General features: G+C 41.5%; 1 protein-coding gene across 6 annotated transcripts in view; it reads right to left on the bottom strand.

The window, feature by feature from the left end:
• The window catches only part of CCSER2 (coiled-coil serine rich protein 2), a 142,030-nt gene that overhangs the window by 59,949 nt on the left and 66,528 nt on the right, over positions 1 to 15,553 (bottom strand). For 4 of the 6 annotated variants that reach the window (XM_069019116.1, XM_069019119.1, XM_069019120.1 and 1 more), the window contains exons 1-2: positions 1,564 to 1,642; positions 694 to 878 (exon numbers count right to left, since the gene is read on the bottom strand). The exons of 1 other annotated variant lie outside the window; for it this stretch is intronic. The gene's annotated coding sequence lies outside the window, so the exon portion shown is untranslated. Of the gene's footprint in view, positions 1 to 693; positions 879 to 1,563; positions 1,645 to 15,553 lie in introns of those variants that run through there. One more of the 6 variants, XM_069019117.1, reaches the window with a different exon arrangement.

Raw genomic sequence — 15,553 nt, 5'->3', positions numbered from 1 at the left:
AAATGAGATCATTATGTTAATTGAGACTACTTCTACAGTTTCAACAGCTTTACAGTTAAAAGACAATACTGGGCAGTTTTTGGAGCCCAAACAGTGATATTTCTATAATGAAAAGTACTATGCATGAGCAGAAATTAAACCTCAACTCCAAAAACAACTTTTCTAGTCTAAGTTGTATATTCACATAGATCCTTGGCTGACATTTAGGTAGCTGGTTTTTACTCATGTTCCATTTGTTAGGCCATCACCTCTTCAGCTTGGAGGCATGTATTTCAAAATGGGCCCACAGAATTTCAAGTTATGTGATCATTACATACATGAGAAAAATATCTTGCCGATTTCATTCATTACCAGCAAACAATGTAAATATTTACTTCCTCCAGCTAACCCAAGACTTTTGTATATTTCTCCAGGAGAGAGAAATTTACTAAAGTCTCAGTGAATATGTGAAGTGGCTCTCAATTGAAAAACATAAAACAATGAGAACTTAGATCCAACTTCACTTCACTTTTAATACCTTCATAACAAAAAATTCTATTCCACACCAAATCAAGGCTCGAAGCCCACAGACACCAAGAACAAACCTACTATGAACATAGAGTTCTAACCCTTCATGTTGCACCGATTCCCCTGAAAAGTGCTTTACATCCTTACACAACATACCAGATGGAGTACCAGATCCACAATCCTTACCTTAATTTGTTGTCTGGCCTGGATACTAACGCTCTGCTACAGCATAAAGTTCCCATGCAGTTTTGCTTTCTTAAACTGAAGATAAACAGCTCGACCTCCTCCACCTCAAAGTTAAAGGCTGAGATTGCCTACGTTTCATTGTGTGCCAAAGTACATTTGACAGAACGTGAAGTGAACAGCAGGCTCTGGGTGACGAAAGCAAAGTCTCAGTGTCATTAAAGTGAAATCACCACAACGTACAGAACATCCCCTTGGTATGAATCGCAACAGATCACTGCTAAAATAGAAATGCCACCATTATAATTCTTTTCCACCGTTACTGTTCTTTTTTTTAAACTGTGGTCTTTGAACAAACACACACTGGGTACTTTTGCTTCTTCCCCTTTTCGGAGATTAAAACCTTCGAGATACGAAACCTCACACTACAAGACCTCTGCGACCGGGGCTCGCAGCAGCTGCTCCCAACGCACCTGCAGGTGCGTCTCCCCGAACATCGAATTAAAGGACGCACAAACCACCGCAGAGCCGGCACCGGGGCGCTCCCGGCGCCGGGCCCGCCGTGCCAGGCTGCCCCCGAGCCCGTGGCACCGCGGGCGGCTCGCCCGTGACATTCAGCCGGCCCGGAGGTGAGCGCTGCGCCCGCCAGGGACGCGCAGGAGGCCGCCCCGCCCGCCCGCCCGCCCTTCCCCGGCCTCCCGCGGCCCGCGCGGCCGCCGCTGCCGCAGCATCCCCGGCCGAGCGGCGACCCCCGCCCCGGCGCAGGGCGGCGGCGCAGGGAGGAGGGCAGCGGCCGCTCCCCGCCGGCAAAGAGCCCCCGATGAGGGGGCGGGGGGCAGCGCGGGGGTGGCGGCACGGCCGCCCCGCACTCACCGCCGGACAGCGCGGGCCGCTGTCGCCTCCTCGGGCAGGGCCGCTCCGCGCCCTCGGGTCCCGCCGCCCGCCCCGCCCGGCCCGGCCCGGCCCGGCCCGCGCAGGGAGGGGCGGAGGGCGGGAACACGCAGCCGCCCCGCGCCCCTCGGCCCGCCCTGACGTCAGCGCGGCCGCCCCGCCCTGCCCATGGCGGCGGCGCGGCCGGGACGCGTTGCTCGTGGCTCCGCCGCCCTCATCGGCCCCATCGCCTCCTCTGCCGTGCCCCGGGAGCCGCCGCAGCTCGGCCGTGTCACGCTGACACGCCGGGCGGGCAGGGCCCGCGGCCGCCTCTGCCAGCCCGCCCCAGCAATCGTCGAGCCCGCTGGCAGAACCGAGGGCAAATGAGAGTTGTTAAAAGCATTGCAGGAATGGGCCTGGGGGTGTCCCGGCCCTGCGGCATGGGAGGATAGAATCATATCGTCGTCAAGGGCGGAAGAGACCTTTAAGATCACCCAGAGCAGCCATTCGCCCGGCACTGCCACTGTAACCCCTAGCCATCACCCAGCGCCGGATCCCAATGACTCTTAAACACCTCCAGGGACGGTGGCTATACCATCCCTCCGGGCAATCTATTCCAATGCCCAACCACCCAAACAGTGAAAAAATTGTCTTCTAGTATCTAATCTGAATCTCCCCTGTCTAAGTCCCTTTCCTCCACTCTCTGCAGACACGGCAGAAGAGACTGGCCCCACCTCAGTACAACCTGCTTTCAGCGAGGGGCAGAGAGCAATGAGGCCACTCCGCACCTCCTCAAGACTAAACAACCCCAGCTCCCTCAGCTGTTCCTCACAAGACATGTTTTCTAAACCTTTCACCAGCCTTGTTGCCCCTCTCAGGACACACTCCAGCTCCTCAATGTCCACTGTAAAGTGGGGGCCCAGAACTGAAGGCAGCACTCGAGGTGCGGCCTCAGCAGTGCCCAGCACAGGGATTGGGATGATCCCTGCCCTGGTCCTGCTGCCCACACCGCAGCAGAGAGCGCTCACTGGGGAAAGGCCTCACAGGTGACCGAGCTGTTCGAAAAGCCTGAAGGACTCCTGCAGCCAACTGCAGGATAGCAGGTGCCTGCTGGTGCTCACAGAATAAACTGAGTTTAATTTCCTCAAATTTTCTGCCTGTGCGAGGAATTAGAAGACACTGACAGAAAGTTCAGGAAGTTCCTTGCCAGTGAGGTGGATCACTGAGTCACTATTTACATCTCAATGCTCTGCCTTAGGGCTTGTGTTTCTGCATCTCCTGTGCTTTGGGGCCTTCGTGTTTGTGTTGTCACAGCATTTCAGCATCTCTATGGCTGTGCTTCAACATCGAATGTTAAAGTTTCTTTTCTCTCAAAAGTTTTGGTGGCCAATTTTTCTAAGCTTTTGCCTGCCTGCTTTGCCAGGCCTCCCAGAGGGAGGAAGCCGTGCAGTCGCCTCAGGCTATGCTTGTGTAGGAATAAAACCAACACCCTGTAATTGATAAGCCTTGTTCACCTCTTGACTAGAAGCTGAGCGTGCCCAGATGTCAGCCCAGGCACTGCAAGTGCCTCCTCATCTTTCTAGACGTAGGGCGTGAAGACTTTGGTATATTTTCCCCGTAGGCAGCAGAAAGACCTTTTTTAAAAAAGAAGAAACAAGAACTGAAGCTTTTATATGGTGTTTTTTTTGCTTAAATGTACCGGCCACATTAATGCATTTATTCTTAGAACAATCTGAAGTATAATGACTCCCCTGTGGTACAGGAAGGGGGAAAAAAAGGCAAGCAGAGAGATTAAATCTCTTGTTTAAAGCTGAAGAGATAGCAAAGCCAGGAAATGAACTCAGATTTCCTCAGTCAGGCATCAGTGCTTTAACCACACAATCATCCCTTCTTGCAGTCATTCTCAGCTTCTGAGCAGCAACTGCATTAACATAGATTTGATTTTTCCCTACTTTGTTCATCAAAACAACTTCACCATTCCCACTGAAATTTCTTCCAAATAACTTTCTTCTCCATTTCCTTCCCCAAAATAAAAGAAATTATATTACAGACTCACTGGGGGAGTTATATTTCCCACTGCCCTTCTGCAGGCACTGGCGGGTGTTTCTTCAACACCAATACTTGAAGTCCTCTCTCACAAAGTGATTGTGGAGCTCCCCTGGTGCATCTCTGAGGCACAGTGGACGAGATCAAGGAATAAAGATCAGACAACCAGGAACACTTGTAACCAGCACAAAGGAGGCACATAAGCTCTGTGTGCTGACCTGGAAGTGGTGGTATAACCACATTTTTTAACTCCAGCTCATGCTTTTATAATCTGGAAATAATTATGAAACAGAGCTCTGAAAGAAAACTGCATATATAAAAGAAGAAAGCAACCTCAAGATATTTTAGGACAGATTTGAGAACCTCCACTATCTGTTTAGGCATTTAACAGATTTTCATATGCTTATATAGGCTAAAGATTAAGATCCAGTCTTGAAGCAGAATTCACAGTTTTTGAAAAAGGAAGCATTACATCCAGCACTCCAGCTTCTGTCTACTTATCTCAAAAAATGGTGTTAACCCTCCTAGCGACAGACTGCAGACTAATGTCCAGCTATGATCAACTGCAGCATCTTTCCTACCAGTTTATTATCAGATGTTTTTAGCTTGAGGTCTTCACCTTGAATTGATTTTCTATTAAATTGATTTAAATGGACATTACATTACACTGGGAGATGGACTAAAAGCTTGTTATTATCCCCTTTGCTCACTGAGCTGGCAGTATGCTGCCTCCAAAACCAGAGACACAGCAGTGGGTGACACAACCACCCAGAGAAGAGCTGGGTACACAGCTAGTGATATTCACACAAATATTCTCCCAGCCCCAAGAGTTCACAGGCCAGGGATGCCACTCAAGTGGAAAAGGAAAGAAGGATTTCTCAAATTTGACCATGTAACAGAGCCTTACACACTACAAAATCTGAACTGGATATTCCTAATTCTCTGCATTACAATGAAGCTGAGTTAGTCTGCTTGAGTTAAAATTATCCTCAAAGCAAGGACAGTCTGCTTCCTATATCACTTCATAAAAATTGTCTTTACCATGATGGTCTTAAAAAGAATCCTTGCTAGGTAGCTCATATGCTGTGACTGCTGCAAACTAATCTGTTCACAATAATTTCATTTCTACTTTGTGCATCCACTTTGTTACTGCATTCAAATATTCTGCTTGTACTCAGATTTTATGCTGATTGATGAGCTGTATTTTCTTTGTTTGCATTCTTTCTAGTTCAAAAGGGATAAGCACCCAGGTGCCACTGTTTTTTCCCCCCACATACAAGTAATAATTTATTAATTGTGGGCATTTTACTTTTACAAAATACTGCAGCATGGACTCTCACTAACTCACCAACATTCAAGAAAAGGAAAACAGACATTAGAATTAGAGGCCATATGCTTCTTGGGGGTCTAGGTGGACTTTTGATTAAAAGGATGACAGTGTATGCAGTTGTATGGTTAAGGGTTGTAGTTGTTCATTTCAATATATCTCATGATTCTGTAAAATTTATTCATCAACAGGTATAAAAAATGAACTTTCAGCTGTCTTCTTAATCTGTGTCTCTACAAATAATGTTTTTCATTAAGGAATAAATACATCCCTTATATTTTACAAGTTTTACTTTGACCCTAAGGAGTCACTGTCTCCAGAATTATTAACTTTTCAACTTCTTGTACTTTTTAAGCTATACAGGTAATTTCATTTTTCTACTACCCTAAAAATATGGAGTAAAATGAATATTTCAAGTTTATGAACTTGTTTGCTGAGATAATAAGGAAAGCAATGGGCTAATGTCACATAAAGAAATACTTAACATGAGTGTGCTCATGTATTATTAATATTATATATTATTTTTATTATACACGTGTATATGTATTATTTGCATGTATAGTATCCACAAGTAATTAAACTTTGTACCATTCTGCAATAAATAATTGTATAAGAATAAAAGGATTCAGTTTGGTGCAAATTGAGGTCTTTATAATGGTTCCCCATCACTGCATCTTCTTCCCTTTTTACTTAAGGGAAAACACAGACCTGAGCTCAAACTCATTCTGCTGAAATACATGTTTACCTTGTCACATTTAAGACTAAGTCCTTTGTTTTTCTTATCTTTGAAAAATAATCCAAATTAAGTACTTGAACATTTGATATCTTTTCAGGCCTTAGTGCTATCTACCACTTTCTTAATAACATTCAGTTAACAGGGCAATATTTAAATGAAGACCTGTTCATTGCCAGTTGACAGCTGCTTCGTTATTTAAATTAATTGTCTCAGATGCCTACCTTGCAAAGACACTGTTGGTATATTTATGGGTTCGGTGAGCCTTCTTATCCTTCTTCTAGAAAAGTTTTTTTTTGGCCAAACACTTCTTCTGAACATTGCTTAAAGAATACTCAAATATCAGTCCAGGATGTGCTTTTAAAACTCTGTGGTGTGTTATTCTGCGGCCAGCGCTGCTGATGTTCAGAGATGCTCAGGATGCATGACACTGTTGGTTCATGCAGGAAAAACAGTGATTTTACACAGGCCTAAACTGCTCTTATTTTTCAGTGGTGCTGGAGTAGAAGTAGCCTGGACCAGTTCAGTAAAATCTGCCATTGAAACCTGCCTCAGGAATCTTTACACCTTGCTGCTGCTGTGCTCTTTCTTCTAAGGCTGTCCATGCATGATGTTTCAAAACACTACATTAGTCTAAATAATTTAGACCTACTTATATCTAAATTATTTAAACAGACTAGTTAAACAATTTAAGAAGCCTAGTTAAAGCTGCTTTTAAAATACAGTCTTTGTTTTCTGGACTATCTTCAGCAGCCACATTCCAGCCATCCGCACATCCACACCACTTTTACAAACACGGGGAAGCATTTCTAGGCAGTCAGTAAAATGGTGCAGCACATTTCTAAAATCCAAGTGTGCTGTCTTCCATTTCTTCTTAAAGAAGATACTGCTTCTCAGTGTCTGACTGCTAAAACACATTAATGTATAATATATTTCATTTAAGTCTGATACAGTTTCTTCCTTATTGCTCATTGCAACTTAATTTGTATTCATGTAGGCTGAAGGGCGAAAGGAATACGAATGCCTCGTATTTCCATTATTCAGTGGGATTTTGGAGGATTCTGGAACATAAGTAAAACTCCTTATTTCAGCTTGATGTACAGCTATGGAAATTATTTCCTTTATATAATTAATTTTTTTTCTAAATCCGGACAGATTAATGTTTTTCTTGCATTTTATAACTGAAAGGTTGACTGATAATCTCAGATCTCAAAAAATAGCCTTTTACTAGTGACATTGTTAAGGGACTTTATCTCCTATGTTTGGGATTCTTTCTTTATCTGTGAAGTCTTTCAGTTACACAACAGGAAAGACAACAGTCATGTTTCTAATAATGGCCTTCAAATTTAACAGAATGAGAAAAGTTGACTGGAATTCAATGAAATCTCAGTAGAAATCAGTAATAAAGATGAAAATGTATTTGCAATTGTATGGCTTATCATTATGTAAACACTGTTTAAAAGGAGCCTGCTTTAAATTAATGCTAATCCTGAATTGATTAATGTGGATAATTTGCGGTTTTGCTAATTTTGTTATTTAATAACATTTTAAATCCTACAATCCTTACAATGTTTAATGAATATGAAATGATGGCTTTTTTGTTTGTATAGGCAGTGTCCTCCATTTTACAATATCATGACAGTTTTTAATCCTGAGATTTGTAGAAGTAGTAATCTACTTATAATCAGCACACAGCACAGTGCATAATGGACCAACAGAGCTGTACATATTAAGAAATAAAATGTAAGGGAAAGGAAAGCCTCTGGGAGAAGAATACAGCAAGAGCGTCATATTTATGTGTTTTCATTTGACTGCTCAAAGAACAGCATTCCTGTTAACATGCACCAATGGGGAAGAGTCACAGCTGGAAGTGAAGAACTACACATGATCTTTCTGGTTTTTGTTCAAAACATGTTTAGAAAGGACAAGACACCTGGGTGGAACACCCAGTTCCTACGTGCTGCTGGCACACCATTAAATGTGATACACAGAGAGCAGTTTGAGTCTTGGCACACTCAGTATCCCCCTCTCTTCTAGGACTGCCAACTCAGCAACCCTAACAATAGTTTGATTAAATGATGTTCTCTCAAACCTTTTTTAAAATAAGATACCTGCATTATTTCCTTATCTGTTTCATTGTAACATTTGCTACTTTGTTTCAGAGGTTTAAGGAGTGCCCAGAATTACTTTTATGTGCTATAATTTTGTTTCTTTAGATACTGTTTTTACCAGTGACAGATACTCTGTAATCGGTCAGAGACTACATAAGAGTGATGAGTGACATCACAGAATGGTTTGGGTGGGAAGAGATCCAAGAGTAAAGAACTCACAGTAAAGAATTTATGTCTAATCTAAACCTGCCCTTTTTCAGTTTAAGAATCTTAAAACAGAAAGATTTATAGGTTAATCCCACCTTCCTTTCTTAGGGCAAATTCCTACTCACTGATTAGGGACTTATGAGAAAAGTATTACATGAGACACTTTTGCATATTATAAGGAGGCACTAATGATTAAAATGTGTCCCTGATCAATTTAATTATCTACTTCTCAGTGCAGATAGATGAGATCACAGGAAAGAAAACAGATCCTGCACTGTAGCTGTACTTCACATGGATTCTGGCCACAGCAACCTGAAATGATGAGGCTACAAATCCTCCTGGAAAGGCAAAGTCACAGCTCAGTCTCTGGCCTGATAGATGCAGACCATATTCCACCTCCCTGAGCTTGGCTCATCTCAATCCCACAGAGGAGCCCCTGCTGCCAGTGCAGCACAGGCCAGTCCTTGGCTGAGCAGCTGGTTTATGAGCAGTCATGCCCTGTGCAGAATTCCAGCTTACCAGAAGCTGGCACAGGGAATACTTCCTGCCTGCTCAGATGAAACAGGAAGATGTTTCAAGAGGATTCATATATTTCTCAAGTCTTGATTCATAGCTGAATCAGATTGCAGAAAGGAATTGACTCAAAGTGATGTTGTTTCCACAAATACTACTTCAATCATGCTATTTTTTCATATGCAATTAAATCATTTCAATTATCTTAAAGAAAAATACAAGCAGACTGTTCCAGTAGCACACAGAGGTTTCAAAATACAGGTCAGGACTTTAAAAATAGTTTTATTCCATGTATGTATTTGACCCTAATCTTTCTTGTCTGAATATGTCAAAGCATCAGAAGATAAAAAATGAAAGCTGAAATTCCATTACATTTGCAGTATTAAATGGCAACGAAAACCAAAGATCAGATTAAAAGATGCAATTGGTTTTTCTCTGGGCACATGGCAGTAACATGTGCACTGAGAAGCGAGCTGACCTTTTCCCAAATTATGTGTGACCAAGAAGTAATTAACCGAATAACAATGTTTCAGAGCTCCATGGGAACATCAAGGACAGTCACACTATATGCCCAAAATCATAGCAGCTTGGAAAAATCAGGAGATATTATATCACAAAATGTTTTATAAGAATCCTCTTCTTCTTTGATGCTTACACTATCCCTCCTATTTTATTAACTCTGGTTACTCAGGAAAGCAGTGCTTATATATGGGCATGTATACAAATAAAAACATATTGCTATAAAATGTAGCTTTTACATATAACTTCATTTACATGTATGTATATATGTGTGCATATATGTAAATATATGTGTGTACATATGTAGAGATACAAAAATATAAAAATTATTCTTTTGGGAATCATCTGGAGAATGGTAGTGGATGTTTAGGTGATTGCTAAATACCGACACTAGGCAGTTGGAGATAGAATTTACTGGATCATTAGTGACTGTTCCTCCACGTGGGGTTGGGTAGCCCAGCTCAGCATGGGCCAGAGGATGAGCCCTCAGTCTGTCTCCAGGGTCCTTCCTGAACACTGAATCTTTCTGGATACTGTTCTCAAAGTCTGACATAGTTCAGTTGTAATGAGTGGTAAGTCCTTGCTTTCCTGTCAAGAGAGCTGGATTCTCACAAAGACAACACATTTTATTATTACACCTGCCTCTTATACATGAATTTCTGAAGGCATTTATCCCAAGAGATTCTGAGTTTCCTAAAATACTGGCACCAGAGAATCAATCACTACTCTGTCAAGGAAGGCACATAGCAAGGTTCTGCTGTGCTTTTAAATCACAAGGTGTGGAAGGTGTTTTTCTCTGAGTTGATAATTTCTAACTGTTGGTAGAGGCAAGTTGGAAAGAGACTGAACTATTTTAGAAATGCATGCAATAAATAATAATGCTTTCCATGGCTGTCACAAGGCTCAAGGACAAATACTAAACAGCATGACTGGCATTTTAGTGGCCAAAAATATGTTTTCAATCTACGCTGGGAAATAGAAGATGCTAGCAGATGAAAAGTTACATGCAAAATCATGAGAAAAGCTGCTGCTCTTTCAGGCTCACTATCAAGGCAGTTGTGAGAAATATTTTGCACTCAAGATCTTTTGAAATCAAGGAACTCCTGGTGCACTATAAATGTGAATGTACCCTCAGAATTTGCTTTGACAGAGTTAGGGCTACTTCTAGTTAATTGTAAATAAAGCAAGGAACAGAAAGGTGCCAGGATCAAGCTGGCAAGCTCATGGCAGAGACAGAGCTGTAATCCACCATTCCTCCCTGCCAGATCCACACGTTTAGGACTGAACCATGCAGACCCTATATGGATCCATCCCATACCAAACTGGTGTAGAGAAAGAAAATAAAACCTGATACACTGAGTGCAAGAAAGCTTTACCTGTAACAACTGTGAGTAAACAGAAGAAATATTTTTGGATATCTGCCTATATGTTGATGGTTAAATCCAAGGTTCCAGAAGTCCCAGAGGTGCTCCCAGAAGGAGAGGCCAACGGGAAGAAGCTGGAGGTTATCTCCTTACTGAGAGGGCAGTTGAAGTACAGAACTAACTCAGACTGCAATGATGGACATATTGAAAGTATTATTAGATAAGCACGTAGGAAATTAAAAACCTACACAGAATGCCCAGATAAGTGGATAAAATTCTAGGGAATGGCTGGCTTTCTTCCATTTAATCTAATTCTAAGCTGTTTATTTGATTGCAAACATGTTTTATATGTCTGTTGGGTTTTTTTTATACTACATTTCTATAATCCATCACCATCCTTTTTCAAGACCAGGATGGTACTCTGGTAACCTGACTCTAAGTTGCAAGAAAAAGTGAGGGCAAATATTTTAGAGAATGAAATCAGTAATATAATGACAGCTGCCGGGTTTGAATACAGTATCTATAGGGAAAGAAGGATCTTGGTGAAAAGGGAGTGTTCTTCTGCATGATTCACTTATCCCAGCGAGAATGGAACTACCTGAATGAAGGTTTTCCCAGTGCATGCAATGACACACATCACTGGATGTTTAGAGTATGTAATCTCTGCTGAGACCCGTGATTTCGCTGCTGTGTGAGTGACACACAGTGTTACACACCTTAGCATGGAATATAATCCTCTTGTGCTCATCAGAAAGCACTTTAGGGAAAAAACTCTTTTTGGAGCCAGAATGTCTAACCATAATTAGCTCGAGATGCACTGTGGTGTCCAGAGGGAAAAGGGGGTTGGAGCCATTTTCATTATAAAAGAGATACCTTATTAGTCCTGTGAAAATCTGCCAAGATGACAACCCTCACTGATGTGAAAATTGAGCAACTAAAGTTCTCCTACTGATTCCAAAATACGTCACAAGAGAGAAATTAAATGGGGAAAAAAGGGTTTATGTTAATTTTCCTTAGGAAAGAACTCTTTACAGGTATAATCTCCTAAATAAGTAACTGCACCCTTCATCCTGGCAGAGACAGTGTGACAATGTGTGTTTAAAGTGACTATTTCCTAAATATATTTAAATATTAAGGAAATAGTAACCTGTGCTGCTGATGCACCTGAATTATGAGCAGTATTGCAGGCTCTAGCTAAGAGAAATGAGCCTTAGCTTTCCCTGGAGCTGTGTTTCTCCTATAGTCCCAGTGAAAGAATTTTGCTTTGGAAAGCATCGAAGCAGCTGCAGATAGTAACATGAAGTATCATTTCTCTAGGTGCAGATGGCCCAGAGTGGTCCAAAGATGGGAGAAGACAGAGGGAAATAAGAGATTAGGAAGAAGGGGAATCAGAAAATTACAAAATGAGACACAGAACAGTTTTTCCAATCAGAAGGAGAAGATGACCTTGTTAGTAAAAGAAGATCAGGTCTCATGAAATATTGAAGAGAGAAGTGAAAAAAAAATAGTCCTGTCATGTTTCCCTGGAGTGGTGGAAGCCCCTACTTAGCACTTGGTCCATGTTGCTTTGAATTCCTGATGCTCCTGCTGGGGCATCCCCTAATGAGAGAGATACACAGGGGTGTCACTGGGGAGCCACAAGTACAATCTGTAAAATTTTACACCTGAGGCCAATTTTTAGTACTTAGCTAAATATACACTTTGCATATTTAGTGAGTGAATTAAAATGTAAGTGTGTGATGGAAAAATGATTATCCTTAGATCTCCTTTCTAAATCAGTGTTTCTGTGACTCTCCCTTTGTCACTGAATGAATGAATAGATGCCATTTCATGAGTCCTGGAAGGCCATTGTAGCTCTAAATGCAGAAATGCTTACCTGGCAATGTTGGTATGTCAGTAACCAAGGTTACTGGCTTTTAAAAAAAGCTTAAGCAAGAATCTGCAATTCTCTGACACTTCTAGTTCTGTCCTGCTCCTCTGGGTACAAATTGTAGATTCAATATCAGCTTGGGTAGTATTTTATTTCAAATACTTTGTTTTCAAGTGTTATTTAAAGGAATTCATTCCAAACACATATTTCCTGTAGGTGCATGATGGATATGCAAACATTTCCTCGTAAGATTTTTGGCGTAGGCACGATGAACATATAGAATTATTGTTTAAAATAACATAACCTCATAAATAAGTTTTCCACATTAGGATTCTAGTTAAGGATGTATTGGAAGACACAATCATTTTTTCTGCATCCTTAACAGATCTTTATTAAAAAAAAAAAAAAAAAAAAATATATATATATATACCTAATCTCTCTCTGCTGTTAGGGATCATGAAAATCACAGAGCTGCCTGCTTTCTTCCCCAAGATGTTGCCCAAAAATTATGTTGATTCCAGCTTACTATCACCAAGACTTACTACAGGGGTCCACAGCTAATGACTTACAGTAAAAGTTAATTTGGAAGAAAAGCAACCCGCAGATATGTTGATGGATCTTTTCAGATATTTCCATGATTAATAATTCAACAGAGGATGATTTGAGCTTCTTACAAATTTAGAAAGCTATGATGATAAACGTACCAGATTAAGGAGCTGGGAAACCATAATCCTTTATTTCTGCATGACTTTGAAACAGCTTTAGGGAATATATATTCCACTGCCAACATATCTCTCTTCGGAGCTCAGAAGTCCTCTTCCAAGGAAAAGACACTTCAGGACCCATGTCTAATTAATCTGTGGCCTTTTTGCCAAAATACATAACCTTCAACTTTAGAGAACGAAGAGCGTGTAGTCACAAGACTGAAATGCTGGTAACCACTGAGAAAACCATCCTTCAGTGGTACTTTGATCTCTGAGGACTAGCCTAGGACTAAAACTTACTCTGTTGCTCTTTTAATAGCCATCAGACCATATTGTCTGTCAGAAATAATACACTGCCTGCACTGAGATGTGACCCAGTTGGTGACAGCAAATTAAATCTCACTATGTTCCCTTTACAGCTCCTTTGAGATAAAGATCTTATTATCCATTACCTCTGTCTTTGTAGAGCATGTAATTTCATATGAAATTTACTCATTTAAAGGCTAAGAATATGTTTAATGCTCTGTATTAGATGGTCTTTGGTCACTGCCAAGAGGGAATGAAGCTGGCACTGAAAGTTCATCCATGTGGACAGTAAACAGAAAGAGTAAAACCCGATTGGTCATAACGGGGTTTATATTTGCTCTGCAACACTGAATTCTGTAAAATAATATATACAAGTAAGAATACATTTCTGTATCAAAATGCAGTCAATAGCAGGAGACTGTATTTTAAATAGCATAGTAAATCCTGTATTGTTTCGCTTACAGATAAACTGGGGGGAAGGAGGAGAAGGAAAGAATATACTGGAGACCTTCTGTCTACAAAGGTGTTTCTTTTCTTACTGAAGGGGCAAAAGTCATCATGACAGATCTGGTGCTTCCTTGTTTGTACTTAAGGATGAAAGCTACATCCATATTTTGGTTTTCTGCTTGTTTTTATCATTCATTTTCCTATCTCCATTTTTTACATCTATTTATATCTGTAAGAATATACATCATATATATGATGGCTATCTATATGATAGCCTTGGCAGCTTCTTCTTGGAGGAATGAACTCAAGCACTCAGTCCCATTGGCTACTCAGAGACTTGGCAAAGGGACACCACTGCTGAGCCATTTCAGGCATTGCTCTGAGATGCTTCTCAGGCCAGCAGCTCATGGAAATACTGAGACAGAGTCTCTCACATCTTGCTAATGCCTAGTTTTTAAAAGAGCTGAGAGAAGTAAAATAAGGCAGAGAAGAAAGAAGAGGTCATCCCAGATTTTGTTTGCTGGTGGAGATGAGAGCACAATCTCAGCATTCCTTATCTCTGCCTTATCTAATCGATATGCATCCCTGGATCAGGCCCAATAATGATGCAGTTTTGAGGAGGGTGTGGGGGAAGCAGGTGTGCTTCTCCAAATCCCAGGGATACTGAAGATGACAGAGATGACAGCAAAATTCCTTCCATCCTCCCAGCCTTTCTCCACAGCAACTTCCCACACTTTTTAATCACTCCAGAAAACCTAAGGAGCAGAGTCACCCCCCCCACTGCCCTGCCTGCCAATTAGTTCTAATTGCCAGCACATCAATTACGATCCATTAATTTCTGGTTCCATTCCTCCCTTGTTTACCAGACATTATGTCAACCCAGTGCTGAGGTTGTATCTGTAGCTGTTTTTCTTTCCTTGCCTTCAGCAAGCACCCTCTCCACCCTCTCTCAAGACCATTGTTATAGGCAAATGGGACATTCTATGAAATGTCTCTCCTGTAAAAATCCAGCTTACAGTCTAGTTCTAGTATGAGAGTGCCTCCTATGAATCGACCATCTTTATTTAAATGTTAAAGCTAATGCCATTACAAAGTCAAATTAGTCTGCCCTCTAGACCTGTAATAACATTTGTGTAGGAAAAGTATTATGCTCTGTGTTCACTCGGTCAACTGTGTCACTCCTGAGTGCTCCTGGTACCAAGAGTATTTCCACAGGGGCAGGACTGGTTTTATTCACCCACTGTGTGCAGCACAACAAGTCATTCTTTTCACGTTTTGCACTAATTAAAAAATAAACATGTAGTATGACAAGTTAGGTTCAAAAATCTCTGAAGGACAGACCTGCATACAGCTGATACTTTGTGCCCTCAGCTATGACTTATCCCTATTCTCTTAAATTACATTCGACTGGCTGCTCAGTTCATAAAGTAAATGGACAGCTGCAGTAGAGAGCAGACATTTTAATAGCAGAGTGCTGTAGACATGGCTGCCTGCCAAAGAACACATTGTTAAAGCAAGCAGCATAAAATGAAAAATTAAGATATTGGCATCACGACCTACTGGTAAGAGCTGAGGGTCAGTAAAGGACACAGCTATAATCTAAAAGATTTCTTCCACTAGATTAAATTTAGGACAGGCAAAGCATCCTTGCTTTGGAGAAGTGTTCTGCAGTGCTGGGAACTGAGGCAAGTCTCCAAACAAACATAGAAGCCGCTGTTGCTGTCCTGGCCACCTCGGCTTCTCTGCTTGGCAACTGGCAATTTGGTACAATCTCTCTTTATAGCACAGCTGTCGCAGCTGGACATAGCAGCACTCAGATCAGCTCTGAAATGTGCATTCTCAGTAA

The sequence above is a fragment of the Aphelocoma coerulescens genome, chromosome 6 (genome assembly GCF_041296385.1).
Source record: "Aphelocoma coerulescens isolate FSJ_1873_10779 chromosome 6, UR_Acoe_1.0, whole genome shotgun sequence".
Classification (NCBI taxonomy): Eukaryota; Metazoa; Chordata; class Aves; order Passeriformes; family Corvidae; genus Aphelocoma; species Aphelocoma coerulescens.
Note: the sequence above shows the minus strand (reverse complement) of the source record. Positions and strands in the feature narration are given on the sequence as shown.